Source organism: Oryctolagus cuniculus, chromosome 12 (genome assembly GCF_964237555.1).
Source record: "Oryctolagus cuniculus chromosome 12, mOryCun1.1, whole genome shotgun sequence".
NCBI classification, from domain to species: Eukaryota; Metazoa; Chordata; class Mammalia; order Lagomorpha; family Leporidae; genus Oryctolagus; species Oryctolagus cuniculus.
The window spans coordinates 32,977,997-32,998,911 of record NC_091443.1 but is presented as its reverse complement, the minus strand read 5'-3'; the positions used below and the strand labels follow the sequence as shown (position 1 = coordinate 32,998,911).

The following is a 20,915-nucleotide window of genomic DNA, read 5'->3' as shown; positions in this document are numbered from 1 at the left end:
CTTACATTTATAGATTGTCATTTTTTCATTCTGTTTTTGATAGCAAAAGTGAAATATTTAATTATTTTTATCATTATTATTTATCAGATAAAGTTGTGAAAGAAATATAACCTTTTCCAAAGAGTTTTTAGAATTGTTGAATGTATTTGAAATGCCCATGGTACATATAAACAGGTTGTGCTTATTTTGTTTCCCTCTTTGGACAATTGTTTTATGCAACCACCAAATGTTTACTGAGGCTTTAATGATACAGGACTGTTCTTTGGACTATGGATACAGTGAAATAAATGACAGAGTATCTATTAGAGAAGTGAGTATTGGCACCAGTTTGTTACTTTTTCTTGTAAATCTTGGAAGGTTAAAATTTTTGTTTGCTTTATTTTTTTATTTTTTTAATTTTTTGACAGGCAGAGTGGACAGTGAGAGAGAGAGACAGAGAGAAAGGTCTTCCTTTGCCGTTGGTTCACCCTCCAATAGCCGCCACGGCTGGCGCGCTGCGGCTGGCGCACGGCCCTGATCCGATGGCAGGAGCCAGGTGCTTCTCCTGGTCTCCCATGGGGTGCAGGGCCCAAGCACTTGGGCCATCCTCCACTGCACTTCCTGGCCACAGCAGAGAGCTGGCCTGGAAGGGGGGCAACCAGGACTGAATCCGGCGCCCCGACCGGGACTAGAACCCGGTGTGCCGGCACCGCAAGGTGGAGGATTAGCCTAGTGAGCCGCGGCGCTGGCCTTTGTTTGCTTTTTTTGAAAGTTCATTCAGTCTACTACAATACATTTCCCCTAAACCTGAAGTTTAACATCACACAATTTAGGAAATGACTATTTTGTATGACTTTTAAAATAAATAAGTGCTTTTATATTGTTTCTTGAATCTAAAGGTTTATGGGCCCAGGATTTTTAAAGTTTTAATGAAATCAAACTATCTCTTAGTATTCAAAATGTTGTTATTAATTCTGCATCTGTGCAGCATCATGTCAGGTATTAGAAACTTCATGACTGTCAAATATTTAAGTCACAACAGTCATTCTGCCATGAAATGGTTTCATGAAAAGATACTATCTAGTATCTAGCAGAATTTTCTTTTCTATTTGGACAAAATAATAAATATTTATTTTTATTTAAATTAGAATTGCAAGCTGTATAACTGCCATATGATACTTTGTTTACAAAACTGAACAAAATGTAGCACTCTCCACATATGTCTTTTTCATTCAAACATCAAAAACTCTTCATGGGATATACAATACTATAGATTTCTTAAGGCAAAATGTGTGTATTTTCTGTCATTTTGACTAAAGTTGATACCACACAGGTGAAAATGTGCTATAGTAGAGTTTGCTATTTGAGGGGCAATGACAGATACATGATGCTACACATTTCTTTCCAGATGGCCTAGTGAAGAGGCTTTTTGGTTTTTGTTTTTTGTTTGTTTGTTTGTTTGTTTGTAATTAACCCAGCTGAACCCTGTCTTTATTCTTAGGTGTTGCTGAGGGTGTTAGTACACAGCTATTGGACCTCACACGAATATCTGGAAGAGAGAGTGCTAATAATGATAGATGAGGAATTTAGGCTTACGTGGAGTTATTTTGTAAAAGGTAAAAATAATGCATGTGCAGTTTTCAAGACCATCTTTTTTGTTGTTCAAGGAAATAGTCATGTTCAATTGAGGTTGCTTAGTTGTCCACAACAGATCTATATTCTAGTAACACAAAAATAATTAAGCTCTTTATAGTTAAGCCTTCCTTAAATTGGATGTTCTAAAATAAATTTTGACTCTATGGTTTCTGAAAAAATATTTTATGTTCTTTTATATACATATTAATATATAAGAGAATTTTATATAATATTATAAAGTATAAACTTATATACTTATGTATTTACATAATATATATATATTTATATAATATAAAAAGAGCACTTTTGCATATTATATATAAAAACGTATGTACAAGCTATGAACTAGAACATTCTTCAGACTTAGTTGCTATTTTGAGGGTACAAGTTCATGAAGCTATGAACTTTCTGATTTTGAAATTGAGTTATTAAAAGCATAGCAAAATAACTTCAAGTAAGGAAGTATGGAATATTATTCAGCCATAAAATGAATCAAATCCTGTCTTTTGCAACAAAATGGATGCAAACAGAAACCATTACATTTAGTGAAATAAGCCAGTCCCCAAAATGACAAATACCATATGCTTTCCCTGATCTGCAGTAAGTAATAGAGTACCAAAAATGTCAGAGTGAAATTGACATTTTGAGATCTTATGATTGTTTACAGCCTGTGTCTACTATTGAGAAACAGTGTTTTTTTCTTTTTGCTATTTGTTGAACTCTTTACTTAGTGTAGAGTTAATCTTATGAATGTAAAGAAAACTGAAAATAGATCATTGTAAAAGCTTAAGAGAGGGAATAAAAGAGAAAAGAGGAGGAAGCGTGGGAGGGTGAGTAGAAGGGAGGGTAAAATGGGAAGTATCACTGTGTTCCTAAATCTGTATTAATGAAATACATGAAACTTATTTACCTTTTACAAAAAAAGAAATTTCCATTGCCATTTCAATATTTAAAGTGAACTATTACTTCATTAAAGCTTCATTCTATTTTTCCTATCAGAGAATATATTGAAAGAAAATAAAGTATATCAGTCATGTGAAAGAAAGTAATTTTTATTATCTACAAAAATAAACAGCTCCTGGTTTTTGTTTAACATTTCTATTAAAAACATTGCTTTTCTAAGTAAAAAGTAGAAGTAAAGATATTCTTTATAATATCTTTTTTGAATAAATAATGCATGATACTAGGAATTGTCTCAGGAAATAGAAAATAGATATATAGAAGTAGAAAATAATTATTGTCCACAATTCAAAAAATCTGAAATCATCAATTTTGCTAATTTGTAAAATAATGAGACAGTACTTAAAAAAGATTTTAAACATATATCCATGTTAAGTACAGTAAAATAATTATCTACAATACTTAATATTTCAATCTAATGATTACAAATTATAAAATATTCCTTTTAATAATCATTAATATTAGTGCTGTTTTCTATTTTAAAACATCTTGTGACTTATCAGAGCAACAAAATCGATATCAGAAATATTTTTAAAATTATAGCAGAAAATTATATCCAATTTTATCAATGATAAGAATATTTAATCAATTTTAACTTAATAATCTGAACCAGTTGTTTCAAAATTTATTCTTAGATATTTGTTTAAATGGATTGTATCTATTAATACTTACCATAATATAAGTTAATAAGATTTTTAAATATATAGACCTTCCATGGGTTCTGATTCCTTGAGTAATCCTGAGAAACACACCTCCTCTGTTTTTCACAAGAAAAATGAAAAGGTATTTCATGCAAATACTTCTATAGATATAAGAGACTTAAAATTTTATTCTATACAAGTCCATTACTTGAAAAATGGCTAAGCAGAAATTTTCCTCCATCTTTTCATATTTTTACAGTGATAAAATATTCAATTATATATTGTTATGAGGCCTGAGGCCAGATTCCCACCATCCCATGTATTACTGTTAGACACTATATGCAGAATTTCCTTTTCATTTATTAAACAAAGAAAAGTATCACAGGATAATATCAATCTTGTCACATTACAACAATTACTTGTCAGTTTGTATAATGATTTTTCCTTTAAATTTTTGATGAAACAAGCATCAGTCTCATTGAATTCATCCTGTAGTTTCTGAGTTTCTACGCATTAGGATCCTAATTAGATGAGAGATTGAAATCTTCAGAAAAATTACATTAGTATCTTTAACATTCATAAAGCCTCTGAATGCCAGCTTAGTTATTTTGACCTATTCAACAGTTCTTCAGTGTTTTGCCTTGTTTATTTGTCAACAATAAAATACTGTTTTTTTGTTTTGTTTTGTTTTGTTTTGTTTTTTTTTTGACAGGCAGAGTTAGTGAGAGAGAGAGACAGAGAGAAAGGTCTTCCTTTGCCATTGGTTCACCCCCCAAATGGCTGCTACGGCCGGCGCTCTGTGCCTATCCAAAGCCAGGAGCCAGGTGCTTCCTCATGGTCTCCCATGCGGGTGCAGGGCCCAAGCACCTGGGCCATCCTCCACTGCCTTCCCAGGCAACAGCAGAGAGCTGGACTGGAAGAGGAGCAACTGGGACAGAATCCGGCGCCTCAGCTGGGACTAGAACCCAGGGTGCTGGCACTGCAGGCCAAAGATTAGCCTAGTGAGCCACGCGCCAGCCAAAATACTGTTTCTTTACCACATGATGATGCTGTACAGAAAGCTTTCAATGACAGGATAAATGGGGTTTTAACCCTCCTATTTATTAATTATATAATATTAAACATCTAATTCTTCCATTTTCATATGGCATAAATATTTATTGTCTTTCCTTTCTGGTTAATGGTTTGGTTATAGAGGAAAAAACATCCACCCTACTCCCTAAATAGACAAATTTTATGAAGTTATGCTGGCCTTCTCTCCATTGTCCTTTTAGTTCTTTCTGAAGGTGTGGCTAGTTAAATTGAAGGCAGATTGCATTGATTGATTTGAAACAATTATTTTAGAAAGATTACTTTTGCTTTCAATTCGTTGCACAAAATTAAGATTGCATATGTTCCTATATACTGAAATGGATGCTGTCATTGCCAATAATAGCAATAATTTTAAAAGTTGTATATTGCTCTTGATTACTTGACTTCAAGTGTTGACTACTTTGATTTCAAAAATTGCTTCTTTGGACAACTAAATGATCACCTTGTAGCCACTTGCAATCTAAAAGTATAAAAATTATTGAATATTTCAAAAACACAATAATGTTAAAAATTCTGAGAATTACTTTGTTGGCACAGGTATTGAGATTCCTAATTCATATTAAAATAATAATTTGTTTAGTGAGTGCAGATTCAGAAATACAAAATATTATCCTTGCAAGATGGTAATTTTCTTTTTTAGAAATGTATGAATTAGTAAAAAGCACGTGGAAGAATTTTGGTATGTAGTGATCATCTGAAAAAAATGAATTATTTCAACTGCTTAAGCTGATTATGGTAACAGGATTCCACTGCATCCTTCATATTTTTCATGAGGAAAATAAAAGGCTTTTTATAATTCAGATCAGACACAGGTGTTCATTACCTTTTCAGAGAACATAGTTACAATGGCACTTATCTGAAATAATGGAAAAATGAAAAGGATTCAAAGAATTACACAGACAGATTGGTTAAAATGCAAGAATATTTTTGTCACATTCTACAATGTGCTTGGTTCAATTTTGTCATGTAATTCTTCAGGCGAGTATTGTTAAATGAGAGCAGAAAAAAACATATTTTATCCATAAGAAGACTCTTATTCAGCAAACCGCTATTTCTCTGAAGAACATAATTTTAAGGACCTTGATTTCATCCTATGAATACAAAAGTAAGAAGACAACCATAAAGCCCTCCTTACACCATTTAAGAAGGTCGAATTTCAGTTACATGCTGAATTTGGCAGTGTCTTAAAGTAATTATCTGGAGATATATATTTGAGAAATCCTTAAATAGCAGTTATAATTAGTCTCACAAAAGGAGTTATCATTCTGTCTAGAGTTTGTAAATTGAGACAGTTCTGTTTTAATTATATAACTAGACAATATAAAATTCAGAGCATATCTGATCATTAGCTTGGGGAATCTGGCCTCAAAGTGAATTCGATGCTGTTTTCTCTCTCTCTCTCTCTTCCTCTGTGGTATTTGTTAGTTTTCTACTGTTGATGCAGAGTGACAATAAAGATGTTATCAGTTGCCTGGAAATGTTTTGATCAGTACTTGCCTGGCACAGAAAACAAGAAGCATCAGAAACAATCACAGTCTCTTGGGTTGTCTTCCTCCATAAATTTATATTTGTTGTCAAACAAGATTTGGAATAGCCACGACATCTATTTCTTGAGGGAAAGACATTTTAATTTTTCAAGAGCTTTATGATTGCAGTGAGATAGGGATGTATTTATCACTGCCTAATATTCAATCGACTGCAGAATACTTTGGGAATTCCACATTGTCCAACATGGATTTGGGAAAGAACATCTTTAAGGAAGCTTCAGTCAACATTTGTGCTGACAAATTGACCCTGGTGTTATCTGGAAGACATTCCTGAGGTTTGATTTCTCAACGGTTTTCTGATCTGAATGAGGAATGCTACTACTGCAGGCAACAACAGCAGACTTACACATTTTACCTTTTCTAGTTTTAGGAAACAACATATTTTGGAACAAGCTAGACTACATCTATGGGAATGAATTAATGAGTTCAAATTGATGATGGTATATGTAATGTTTACAAGCAAAAAGCTTTACAAGAATCCCCTAATTGGTACCACAAAGATCAATAGGCTATAGCGATCTATGTGTTTGTGTGTGTGTGTGTGTGTGTATGTATATATATACTAATGGCTCATTAAATATTAAAGCATCCATTTTTATTTCCTGGTCAAATGTCTTTTCTTTCATTATTTTTAAAATTCTTCAGTGATTTCATGGTCCCTCTTGGATGATGTTTCCTCTGCCCAGGTTAATATATAACCATCCACAAATTTCAAATTTCAAAAAATCAGAAATAAATTAGGTAACCAGTAAACAGAAGATTTTGTGAAATATAGCAATACAACAAATGCATTATATATATATATATATTAGCTATGTCTTCTTTGATAATCTAAATTTTTCAACTTTATTCCATGTGAGAAAATGTATGTTCTAAATTAAATAAATGGAATGGTATATAATAGAGAGCTGACTGATAGTCAAGAATGGAATACAAACATATATTATATTTTTAAAAAAGAGATTTTTGTCATTCTATTTCTTTTCAAATAAGTAAAAGTGTCAATGAGAAAATTTCCATATAAAATTATTTATGATGCATATTGCACTACTATATTTCCAAAAGAATTCTGGGACATAATGCTCTGATTGAATAAAAGTCTAGATTTTGTGAGTTATTTGTGAGAGTACTTCAAAAAGTTCATGGAAAATGCAATTCAAAGATAGATTTACTAATGGCAGAAAATTTTGCAACATCAAGGCATACCCTGGAATCTTCAAACAGTTCATGGAAAATGTGTATTCTGGGGAAGATACTCAAGACATCAGGGACAACATGCAGAACTCCAGTCAGACACTGACTGGAATGACATCCTGCTCTCAAAGGAAAGGAGGTGGAAGAGGAGGCGGAGCAGGTGCTCCATCAGTCAGTAGTGAAATGTACGAACATGTGACTTGGAGAGAAGTGAAACTAATGAACTTAAATTTAAGGAAGAGGATGAACTTGATATCAAAATGCTCAGGCAGCAAAGACTAGCTGAATGGAGAGCAAATCAACCAAAGAGCAAATCTGGAGAAATTTTGAAGATTTTAGGAAAGGAATTTGTCCAAGATACTATCTAAATTCGTAAGGGCTTGTGGGTAGTCTGTCACCTATGCAAAGAAAGGATTTCCCCCTCTGTGCTCTGATAAAGCAACACTTCTGTGGACCTGCCAGGAAGATTCCTGATATGAAATATATCAAAGCCATTTTAACAACCTGTGTACCCAGTTATCCTGATAGGAATCCACCTACAATATTCATTTACCCTGCAGGGGACACACAAAGTTGAGTTTACCGGTCCTCTGCTGTTTGGGGGCACAGACTTAAGGAGAGATGAGCTGGAGTGGGAAGTGGCTAAGTCTGGGGGAATGAAGAAAGACCTGGAGGAAAACCCCAAGAAGCCAACTGAAGCCGATTGAAGATAAGATGCTGTCCTCATTGAGGTGCTCTGTCCCCGTGAGGAGGGGCAGGGACTCTGAGGTGACAGGCTGCAGGTGAGCTCACTTGCTGAACTCTACATATGCCAGGTTGTCTGCTTATTTTTTGTAAAGAAGCAGCAAGAGTGAATCATTTGGGCTTTTAGCCTTTTATAAATGTTTAAAATCTCCCACATTTCAGAAATAATCATTGCTGGGAATTATATTAAATCATTGGGCCTATATTTTAAAATTAGCATTGTTTCCTTATTAAAAAAATTAAAGACTGCTGTTAGTAGGGAAAGAAAAAAATGCATATTCTGAAAAATTGTGCATGTATATCAAAAAATTTTAATTCAATTTTATCCACAAACCTTTTGAAATACTAGCTTATAAATGCACTATTCACATCCCCACAAAAATATAGGGTTTATAAGCACAAATTTTCATTTGTAACAAAATCAAGTTACAGGACAAACTTTCCAATTTATTGGTTTTATCACTTTGAAGAGCTTTGAATTACACTAAGCCTCTATTTTTTTGTTTGTTTTGTTCGTTTGTGTCCTAGCACATTTATTTAATTTAAAGATGTGTGGTGTGTCAAAGGTTTAGTGTAGCAACTAAGATATTATCTGTGTAAAAGAACCTGAGTTCCAGTTTCAGCTCCATTTCTGCTTCCAGCTTCCTGCTAATGAGCACACTGGGAGACAGGAGGTGGTGAATCCCTGAAATACAATTGGGAAACATTACGAGGAGTCAGATCTCCTAATGTCAGCTTGGTCTAGGGCTGCCTGCCACTAGCATTTGAGGAGTGGACCAATGGATGGAAGATCTCTGCTTGTATTTAATGCCTTTTAAATAAATAAAAATTAAGTGAGTAATATTTAAAGATACATGGTAATGACTAGATAAAATGGCTGAGAGATATGAAAAACATACTGCAGCTCCTGGCATATGCTATGAATTCAATATTGATAATGATATATAAATCCTAAATTTTATTATAAATTTTATTTATTATTTATTTATTTATTATAAATTTATTTATTATAAATTTTATTATAAAATATGCTGACTACATAATATTATATACTCAGAATTTATATTTATGTGAAAATCTGTTATTCAAATAGTTAATCTTTAATTTAACTTTTCTAGAGAACAATGTTTTGATTTTCAGCATTTTATTGTTGGATGTAAGATTAATGGAAATATTAGATCAGATACTACATTCTACAAAGTTCAAAGAATGATAAAATACTTTCCTTTAAATCTTATTTGTCAATAGGAGAGTCTTGACATTGTTCTGTCATTAATCAGAAGGGGCTATAAATCAGGAGTCCACAAGACCAGCGTCACGATCAATGATTCACTACAAGAATTTCCAGGTCTCGGAAAAGCTGATATACTCGAAGTTGTAGTTTTTACAGTGAAAGAATCTAGATTAAAATCAGCAAAAGCACATGGATCGAAGTCCCAGACAAAGCAGATGCAAGCTTCCAGTTATCCTCATTCGGTGGAGTTGTGTGTCTCTTCTCAATTTTTTTCAGCTGTATGTGACATATTTGTGATTGTTTTCAACCAAGGCAACTATCCCAAGCTTTAGTTTGCAGTTGTTTATTGGTGGGTCAAACATGAATTCATGCATCATCTGTATAACTTACATCAGAATACTCAACTTCAGCCAATAAGGATTTTAGGAGATGCTTATGGGGCTTGCTCTGTGGCATAGTAGGCTAAGCCGCCTGAGGCGCCTGCATCCAAATGGGTGTCAGATTGTGTCCCGGCTCCGCAGATCCAGCTCTCTGCCTATGGAGAGGGAAAGATGGTCCAAGTGCATGGGCCCCTGCACACCCATGGGAGATCCGGAAGTTCTTGGCTTCTGGCTTTGGATAGGCCAGGCTCCAGCCACTGCTGCCATCTGGGGAGTGAACCAGCACATGGTTGGAAGATTTTTCTCTCTGTCTCTTCCTCTCTCTGTCTATAGCTCTACCTCTCAAACAAAAAATGAAAAATCTTTTTAAAAAGATGCTTATCATTATTAAACACAAACAAACTGCAAACAGAAAGTATAATAAGGTATCACTTCATACCTATTATCTTAGCCATTATAAAAATAGGGAAAATAGCAAGTGTTTATTAGGATGTGAGGAAATCAGAAATTGGAACACTTGTACACTGTTAGTGAGAATGTAAATGGTGCAGGTATTATGAAAAAAAAAGTGTGAAGATACCACAAAAGTGTATAAAACTACCCTATGATTCAGCAAGATCACTTCTGGGAATTGACTTCAAATGCTTGATATCAGAATCTCAAAGAAATATATGCACTTCCAGGCTCAAAGAAGGATTATTCATTATTGTAAAGACTTTAAATATTGACCCATGCAGAGATAAAATCTGTACTATGCATGCAATGGAGTTTTTATTCCACTTTAAAGAAGAAGAAATTCTACCATATGGAACATCATATGTGAAACTTTAGGACATTATGGTATGTGAAATGAGACAAATACATTGCATAATTCCACATATAAGAAGTATCTAAAATAGTTATAATAGAAGGAATTAGAATGGTGGTTTCCTGGAGCCAAGGGGAGGGAGAAATGCAAACTTATTGTTCAATGAATATAATCACATTTACATAAGATGAATTAGTTCTAGAGATTTGGCTATACAAAATTATGCTTGTTTACAATATTATATAATACACTTACACTATGCTGCAAGTGAATCTTATATTATCTGTTCCTACCAAAATATATATAAAAAGTCTCTATCCCCCATATATTGGTAATTTGGTGATATTTGTAGCTTTAATATTCTTATTTAGAAATATTTGTTTGTTTGAAAGACATAATTACAGAATTATTAGAGAGAGGAAGAGATAAAGAGAGAGACTGACTGAAAGAGACCCATCTATCGAAGCAATCTCAAATGGCAGTGATGGTAAAGGCTGGGAACTAGGCTGGAGACAGGGCCGAAGCCAGGAGCCTGGAATTCTATCTGGGTCTCCCATGTGGGTAGCATGGGTCCAAGTACTGGGGTTCTCTTCTGCTGCCTCCACAACTTTAGCAATCTTTTCTAACCCATAACCTTAAGATGCATTGCAATTTACTCACATCTTTTAAAATATATTTCAACAGTTTTTATAGATACCATTATAGTCTTCTACTTATTTTTAATAATGTATACTCATTGATTTTCTTTTTGATATTACTATAAATAAAATCATCTGCTTAACTCCATTTTTAAAATATTTATGTTTTCATATAGAGATAGAATTAATGTTTGAAATTTTATTTTGTGTATTCTATCCTCAGTACATTTATTTATCCTAATATTTTTCTAATGAGTTGTTCAGCATGTTCCATGTGAAAATAATATCATCTAAAATAAAGATAACATTACTTCTGAGTTTCCAATCTAGGTAATTTCTGTTTCTAGTTCTTGCCTAATTGTCCTACACAGTATTGCAAGTACAAAGATGAATGTAAATATCAAGAAAGAACATCACTGTCTTCTTGATGTTATTGGTGGTCAGTCCTCTACTATTACATGTGATATTGCCTGTGGGTTTTTCTTAGATGCTTTTATTTGGTTGAAGAATTTCCTACTTTTTATATCATTGGATATTTTTGTCATTCTATATTTTGTTTGTTAATTTTTCAGTTACATTTTCCCTATGACCTTCACAGTTTAGTCTTTACCATCCATTTTCAAGTTCATTGACTTGCTTCTATAAATTCAAATGTATTATTGAGGTCATCTGCTAAAATTTGTATTTTGATTATTGTACACACAAATTCCAGTATTTCTAATAGCTTCCTTTTTTTTTTTTTTTTTTTTTTTTTTTTTTTTTGACAGGCAGAATGGACAGTGAGAGAGAGAGACAGAGAGAAAGGTCTTCCTTTGCCGTTGGTTCACCCTCCAACGGCTGCCGCGGCCAGGGCGCTGCAGCCGGCGCACCACGCTGATTCGATGGCAGGAGCCAGGTATTTATCCTGGTCTCCTATGGGGTGCAGGGCCCAAGGACTTGGGCCATCCTCCACTGCACTCCCTGGCCACAGCAGAGAGCTGGCCTGGAAGAGGGGCAACCAGGACAGAATCTGGCACCCTGACCGGGACTAGAACCCAGTGTGCCAGCGCCGCTAGGTGGAGGATTAGCCTAGTGAGCCACGGTGCCGGCCTATAATAGCTTCCTTTTAACTGCTTATATCTCTATTGATAATTAAGACATTGTAAGTACACCCAATTTTAATTACTTTACTATTTTATTTATATTTATTTACTTGAAAGGAAAGGAGAGATAGGAAGATAAACAGAAATCTCTATGTACTTGTTCACTCCCAGATGTCCTCAAGAGCCATAGCTGGGCCAGGCCAAAGCCAGGATCCAGAAACACAATATAAGCCTAGTTCATGGTGGAATAGACTCAACCACATCCGGCATCTCATTTTGCCTCCCACAATACACATCAGCAAGAAGCTGGAATGGAGAGCGGATCTGTAACTTGAACTCAAGAACCCTGCTGTGTGATACAGGCATCCCAAATGGCATCTTAACCACTACACCAAACACCAATCCATACATTATTGTAATTCTTCAAGCATAATTTTCTTTAATTCTTGTACATGTTTTCCATAGCTCCTTTGAATTTCTTTGTCTCTTAAGTCTACCATATAGGTCACTTTAAGGTACTTTCTAGCACATTTTTTTTTGTCTCCTATGTATCAGTCACATGTTCTTATTTCTGTCTGTCTTAATTTTTGGTAGAAACTGAATATTAAATATTAGCTACTGCTCATTCTGATCCCACCAGGGATTCACTGGGGTTTTTAAAAATTCCTCTTTGGCTAGTTACTTGGCTGAGGTAATTCTGTGAATTTTTCTTCTTTTTCAGTGTGATGCTTTAGATGTTCCTGTTCATATTTTTCATTGTTTAATCTTTTAGTTGAACTACCTAGCTACCAGCTATCACTCCTGTCTTATGAAAAATAATTTATTTGTTAAAGCTGACAGCTTAAGTCCCTAAGCCAATTGGATTTTTTTTTTCTTTAGCACTGAATATGTGTGTATGATTTAGAGGAGGCTCTTACAATCCAGAGAATTTACTTGTTTGTGATGTGAGACAAGTCAGGGAGATAGACTAAATTCATGAGCTGGAAGCCACACCCCCCACTCTGTGTAATCATATCTACCTGAAGTAGCGGTCCTCTCCGATTTCATACCCACCTATCAATCACATGACCCTAGGAAGTACTTCCCCTTACCTGGGACCTGGGGGTGGTACCATGTAAAAACTTATATTTTCTAAGCTCATAAGTAGCTGGGTAAAGAGAAAATGTTCTCTCTCCTGTGGCCCCAGAGTGAGCAGGGTGCGAAAGTCCCTCTTAACCTTTCCTGGACTAATCTCCCTAAATAAAGCTCACAGGTGAGCTTTGTAAATAAATGTTGTCCTGTTGCACATTGTGCTTGTGCCTATACTTGGAATTCTTCTCTAAGTAAAAGGCAACAGTATTGAGTAGATATTTAAGCCTAACCTATCCACAACATATCGGTGAGTTAGCCAGGAGAAAAATTCGTTTAAGAAAAGGCAGTGTAATGAGCAAAGTTCAAGCATTTATGCCTCAGAAATGTGTGGTTTCTAAATCCTGAAACTGCCTGGTTCTCCAGCCTTTCTTCTCTCACTCTGGTGGCTTGGGAAGGTCAGCTAACAGGTGAATCTGAATGCCTTTTATGTTTCTAATTTTGATAGTTCTTGGGGAACAGAGGCCAATACAGACTGTTAGCATTAATGGAATTTGGGTGGAAAAGTGGGGGAAATGAGGGGCCCATTTGTGAGTGCCTGTTGATATTTAAATGTGTCCAAGGTGCTTGTAAACTGTTTTAATGATAATTTATGTATTTGTGGAAGTTAAAATTTAAGCATTTTGTCATATGGATTGCTTTTACTATTCTGACCCTTGCTTTGCCTCATGTTTTTGGTTTTAAAATTAGGCATGCTACAGCAACTTTTCATTTTCTGGTTTCACATAGCACAAACTAGAGAGAACAGGTTGTGTTGCCAAGTAAACGCGGACAGCCTCAGAAAAGTGGGAGTCCTGGCAGAGGGTCCACTGCCTGAAGCAGAGGGCGGGACTTCTATCCCAATATGGCAACTTCCAGTAAAATTACCTGGTTGCCAAGATGGCAGACCCCATGGGGAGCTTTGCCATGCTGAGAAAACAGGAATCAAATCGCACCCACAAGAGGCCACGTGCACACACACACAAATAGCCAGTCACATGTTACATGCCTGGTTTGCAATATAATACATTTTATTTTAGTTTGTTAGTTTGGCTTTGTGCCAGTATTCCCTGAGGCCTCCTGAGAGTGAATATCAGATGTGGTAGTGTTTTCTGTGGTCTTCTGGGATGGCATTCCCAGAACAGGCAGTGTTTCCTTTTTATTTTACTTTGTTACTTTAGCTTTACATTTGTTATTAATAATAGGGAGCCCCCTCAATGGGCTGAGTAAGATGTTAAAATTATAGCTAATGTAATTTATCTGAATTACAAGCTTAAGGATAATTATGCTTGTGGAGAGTCAGGTCTATTTTTGTATTCTCAGGTCCTACAAAGAGAATGTTCAGCTGTATAGTTCTGCATAGATTTCTCTGAAATCACATCTGTAGTTTGAAAACTTGCCATGAGATCTCAAACCCCATTAAATGGATGGTAAAAATAGCATTTTAGTAATAATATAGATAGGATTAAAGAGGAGAAAATCCTCCAACATGAGAAGTGGTCCATACGGCAGACTCATGGAATGGCAATTTTTGGAAATAACACTTGGTAGCTTTGGGATCTGCAGGAGGGAAGGCCTACACTTCCAGGAATGGAAAGTCCTTGTCAAGGTCCTCACGGGTGCCTAAAGGTCAACCAATGAGGATCAGACCCACCTCAAACTTTAACCCCCATGCCATGCCCTAAATCTATAAAAGGAGCTCTCCCAATCTCTGATGCTCGACTTCCCTGGCACCCGCTCTGTTGGGACTGAGGAACCTCACCAGGGAGCACAATCCCAATAAAAGCCTGTGAATCAATTGATTCGTCTGCCTGGGAAGATTTGTTACGCGTCAGACACCTTGCAACACTCAGTGGCCTCAGAATCAGCCCCAAAAGCATTCTCGTCTGGTTGAAAAGCTCATGAGAGTATTTCAGGCATGGATAGTCAGGACACTGTTCCAAAGTGTGTCCCTCCATGGAGGACCTCTGTGGTTCAGGTCTCAATGGAAAGAAATGGTCATGAAAGAAGCATGTACTCTTCTCTGAGGATTTCCACTTTGCTCATAGCCTTGTCTAAATACTGAAAGGATTGGTGTATTCCTGAGGCTTCTACAGTCTATGTATCTCATATCAAAAACCTTGGGTGATCACTGACGTCATACATAAAAGGGTTAAGCGGGTTAATTGTTAAATTAACAGCAGGAGACACTGTGTACTAACATCCCAAGCAAGAATTCTATCCTCAAAGAGTTTTATTATTAGAGTCAATAAGGTCAACCTTATTCTCAAAGATTTACTTTGTTTTGGTTTTATAAGTAGAGGATATTCTTATCTCACCGATTTTTAGTTCTGTCTGAGTGTCCAATCCCATTGCTTGGAAGAGATTTTTATCATCCTTACTTGCTTCCTTAAATTGAATTAAGTTTCTCAAGCTCTTGGCTCTGTGTAAGTCTTCAGTAATACTCCTATCTTGCCTGTTTTAAAGTCAAAGAAGAGTACAAAATTGTTTGAAACCTCAGGGCTATTAATGAGACAGTTGCTTCAATGCATTTAATTGTGTTAAACCTTTACCTAAAGGATATTTTTTTCTGCATCCCATTAAATCCAGAATCTAGCAAAACAAGGATGAAGAATTTCTCCCAATGAAAGCTCAGGTTTCCAAATAAGAGGTAGGTTACTTGGGATATATTCTGATCCCAGGAAAGCGTGCTCTTTCAGTCAAGAGAAAGGAAGCTATTCCATGTATAGGGCCACCACAGATGAAAAAGCAGCTAAGGAATTATTTGGGAATGGCAGGAATGTATAAAATATGAATTCCAGGATTTGGGTTAATAGTCAAACCTTTGTATGAAGCTTTTTTTTAAAGATTTATTTATTTGACCCACTGTTGGTGGGAATGCAAACTGGTCAAGCTACTATGGAAGTCAGTCTGGAGATTCCTCAGAAACCTGAAGATAACCCTACCGTTCGACCCAGCCATCCCACTCCTTGGAATTTACCCAAAGGAATTTAAATTGGCAAACAAAAAAGAGGTCTGCACCCTAATGTTTATTGCAGCTCAATTCACAATAGCTAAGACCTGGAACCAACCTAAATGCCCATTAACGATAGACTGGATAAAGAAATTATGGGATATGTACTCTTTAGAATACTATACCGCAGTAAGAAACAACGAAATCCAGTCATTTGCAACAAAATGGAGGAATCTGGAACACATCATGCTGAGTGAAATAAGCCAGTCCCAAAGGGACAAATACCATATGTTCTCCCTGATCGGTGACGACTGACTGAACACCAAGGGGAAACCTGTTGGAGTGAGGTGGACACTATGGGAAACGGTGGCTTGATCAGCATAGCCCTGACTGTTAATGAACAACTTAATACATTATCCCTCTTAGTAGTTTTTTTATCTGTTCTACTTAATATGACTGGTTTAGATCTGTAATTGATGCACAGTTATTCTTAAGTGTTGAAAATTAACTGAAATGTGATCCCTGCTGAACATGGTGGTGGGAATGGGAGAGGGAAGAGATGTATAATTTGGGACATGCTCAGGCTGACTTGCCCCAAGTGGTGGAGTTGGAAGCATACCAGGGGATTCCAATTCAATCCCATCGAGGTGGCATGTACCAATGCCATCTCACTGTTCCAGGTGATCAGTTTCAGTTCACAGTTGGTCATGGTGGAGGGACTGGGAGTCAAAGGGAGCACATAGACAAGTCTAGTACCTGCTAACGCTAACCGGAGGAGTAAATAAAGGGGAGAGTGATCCAACATGGGAAGTGAGATACTCAGCAGACTCATAGAATGGCAGATGTCCTAAATAGCACTCTGGCCTCAGAATCAGCCCTAAAGGCATTCGGAGCTGGCTGAAAAGCCCATGAGAGTATTTCAGGCATGGAAAGCCAAGACACTCTGGCAAAAGATCTCTGTGAGTGAGATCCCAGTGGAAAGAACAGGTCTTCAAAGAAGGAGGTACCTTTCTCTGAAGGGAGGAGAGAACCTCCACTTTGACTATGAGCTTGTCTAAACAAGATAAGAGTCGGAGAACTCAGAGGGCTTCCATAGCCTTGGAAACTCATGACTGGAGCATAGGGAGATTACTGATGCCATAGATAGGAGTGTCAATTGGTAAAATCAACAACAGGAGTCACTGTGCACTTACTCCTCATGTAGGATCTCTATCCTTAATGTGCTGTACATTGAGATTTAATGCTATAACGAGTACTCAAACAATATATTTCACTTTGTGTTTCTATGGGGGTGCAAACTGTTGAAATCCTTACTTAATGCATACTAAACTGATCCTCTGTAAAAAAAAAAAAAAAAAAAAGAAAGAAATTTTCAATTCCCAACTTGACTCTCACTGGGATTAAACATGACAATAGGTCTGCTCTGATTTCATCATCATTTAAAAAAAATCATCTATTATTTTTCACTTTATGTTTCTGTGTGGGAGCAAACTGTTGAAATCCATGCTTGATGTATACTAAGCTGATCTTCTGTATATTAAGATAATCAAAAATGAATCTTGATGTGAATGGAAGGGGAGAGGGAGTGGGAAAGGGGAGGGTTGTGGGTGGGAGGGACGGTATGGGGGGGAAGCCATTGTAATCCATAAGTCGTACTTTGGAAATTTATATGCATTAAATAAAAGTTTAAAAAAAAATTAAAAAAAATTAAAAAAAAGAATAAGATTATAAATGCAAAATCCACTAAAAAAAAAGATTTATTTATTTGAAAATCAGAGTTACACAGAGAAGGAGAGGCAGAGAGAGTCTTCCATCTGCTGGCTCACTCCCCAATTTGCCACAGCTGGAGCTTCACCCATCTGAAGCCAGGAACCAGGAGCTTCCTCCAGGTCTCCCATGTGGGTGCAGGGGTCCACAGACTTGGGCCATCTTCCACTGCCTTCCCAGGACACAACAGAGAGCTGGATCAAAAGTGGAGCAGCCGGGACTAGAACCGGCACCCATATGGGATGCTGTCACTGCAGGCAGCAGCCTCACTCACTACTCCACAGTGCTGGCCCCTATATGAAGCTTTAAAAGGTCCTAATATAGACCCAGTTTGCTGGGCCGAGGAGCTATAAAAACTGTTCCAAAGAATTAAAGAGATATTAATGGAAGTGTCAGCATTAGGAATCCCTTATGTGAATAAGCAATTTACCTTGTTTATAGCAGAAAAACATGGGATTGCTCTAGGAGCATTGACTCAGAAATTGGTTCCATCTCCATGACCAGTGGCCTATTTCTCTAAACAGCTAGATTCAGTGGCTACAGGGTAGCCTGTATTCTTAAGGGCTATTGCTACCACAGCACTATTGGTGGAAGAAGCCACTAAACTGACTTTAGGCCAACCACTTGAAGTTCAAACTCCACAATAGGGGCAAGGGGTCTTGGAAATTAAAGGACATTAATGGCTAACTGGAGGATGTCTCACAAAAATATCAGACACTATTATTAGACTCACTTGAGATAACTTTTAAAGTGTGCCAAGTCCTCAACCCAATGACTCTGTTGCCATCTGAGGGAACTGAAGAGCTAACTCTTTTGTAGAAACTATAGAACAAATATATTCTAGTAGATCTGACCAGCAAGACGAGTCTCTAAAGAATCCATGTGTTGAATGGCTCACTGATGGCAGTAGTTACATGAAGGAAGGAATTAGAAAGGCAGGCAATGCCATAGTAGATCTTACCCAGGTAATAATGCTCAGGCATTGCCAAGTAAAACTTCAGCTCAAGAGGCTGAACTTATTGCATTAATTAGTTTTACAATTAAGAAAATGTTATCAAGTTTATATATATATATATATTTCAAATATACTTTCCATGTGTTAGATGCACTTGTAGCAAATTGGAGAGAGAGGAGCTTATTGACTGCACACAATTCCCCCGTTAACATGAAATGGAGCTCTTAGCTCTACTTCAGGCAGTACTGAAACCTTCAGAAGTGGCTGTCATTCACTCTAAGGGAGACAGCCATGTGAGCAAGGAAAGTGCCCTAGCAAATAAGGCAGCAAAAAGAGTTGCCGCACAGAGAGCTCTGGAAATGGCTCTGACACCTCAGCCTGTAATAACGACTGAAGAGCCTCAGTGTCCTGAGGCTCAGATTGGATGGGCTCAACAATGAGGTTAGACTAACCATGCTAGTGGATGGTGGACTTTAGATCACAAAGTTACGCTCCCAATGACCTCTCAATAGAAAAAAAATGAAGGAAATACATGACTCTACCCATCTGCAAAGAGGTACTTTAGTGCAAATAGTCTTGAGTGTTTGGAGGGAAAGAATTACATGCAGAATCAAGAGAAGTAATTCATTCTTGTCCCGTTTGTTTATAACATAACCCTAGTGTCCATGTAAGGCCACTTCTTTGCTGACTCCTGTACAATGGAGAGAAACATACCTAGGTGAAGATTGTCAGATTGACTTTACTAATATGGCTCCAGCAAACAATTACAAATATCATATAGTTTTTATTGATACTTCCACAGGATGGATAGAAGCTTTTCCAACTTGAACAGAAAAGGCACAAGAGGAATCCAAAGAGACATAGTACCATGCTTTGGAATTCCACAGTCACTCCAGAGTGACAATGAACCTTCACTTGTTTCTAAAATAACTGAACAGACAGCTGCTGCCCTAGGAGTTTCTTACCATCTCCATGCCTCTCAGAGACCTTGATCATCAGGGGAAGTAAAAAAGGCTAATCACAGTCTTAAGAAATGTCTAGCTAAGTTTGCCAAGGGACCTCAGAAATATGACAAACTATTGCCTATTGCCCTCCACAGGATGGGAATAGCACCTAAGGCTGTGCTCAGAACTTAGTACATATGAGATGCTATACTGAAGGCCCTTGCCCACCTCTGACATCCTCTTTGATTCAGAGACTCAAGGTCAGGTAAAGTATATCATTAATTTAGGCCAGGTACAAATTCTCTGACGGAGTATGGTAATAAAGTTCTCCCAGTGCCAGACCTGAAAACTCATGTGCAGATTATTTCCCTAGGAGATGTAGTTTTATTAAAAACTTGGACGGAAGGATTCCCTTAAGACCAGTTATAGCCTAAATGGAAGGAACCCTACCAGGTGTTGCTAAGCACACCTACCTCAGGAAAATTGCAGGGCATCCCAAGCTGGGTACATTTGTTAAGCATTCAACTTCTACCTCTTGAGTCTTTGCAGGTACACTCAAAAGTTAAGTTTGCCTACTTCTGTGAACAAATCAAAGATCTCAAATAACTCTTCAAAAGCCAAAATGGTCACTAAATTTTTTGCTTTTGTTACATCAAGACTGCTACACTGTAGGGCAGGCAAGTAGTACCTAGTTCTTCTTTTGTTTCTGTCTGTGAGCTGTTATTGGCAGGGAAACTACTTATTGAATTCTTCTATTATAACACTAGAAGATCCTGGTATGCCACATGAAGATGATTTTAAAAATCTGACCATTGCTTTATGCAATCTGTTTTACATTCAGGCCAAATTTTACAACAAGTACTTAAATCTGTGGATATTCAGTCTAAGGTGGTTATGAACAACTGAAAGGGCTTACAGATAGAACAAGGAGAAACATGTATAGTGATTAATGGGATCTATTCTACTTTCACAATAGTATGTTTACTCAAAGACATTAAAAATCTCTACTCTCAGGTTAAATGGTTGTTTGGTTTTTTTTTATTTATTTTTTGACAGGCAGAGTGGACAGTGAGAGAGAGAGACAGAGAGAAAGGTCTTCCTTTGCCGTTGGTTCACCCTCCAATGGCCGCCGATGGTTTTATAATCTGCACAAGGACAGCCTATCACCACCCACTATCCGGCAAACAATAAAATGTTTTCTTCCCATCTGAAATTGTACTCAACTTGCAGTTTGTTCTCTTCCAGTTTTGCTCAT

General features: G+C 36.7%; 1 pseudogene; it reads left to right on the top strand.

The window, feature by feature from the left end:
• Positions 1-213: 213 nt before the first annotated feature.
• The window catches only part of LOC100350191 (phosducin-like protein 3 pseudogene), a 37,971-nt pseudogene continuing 17,269 nt past the window's right edge, over positions 214-20,915 (top strand).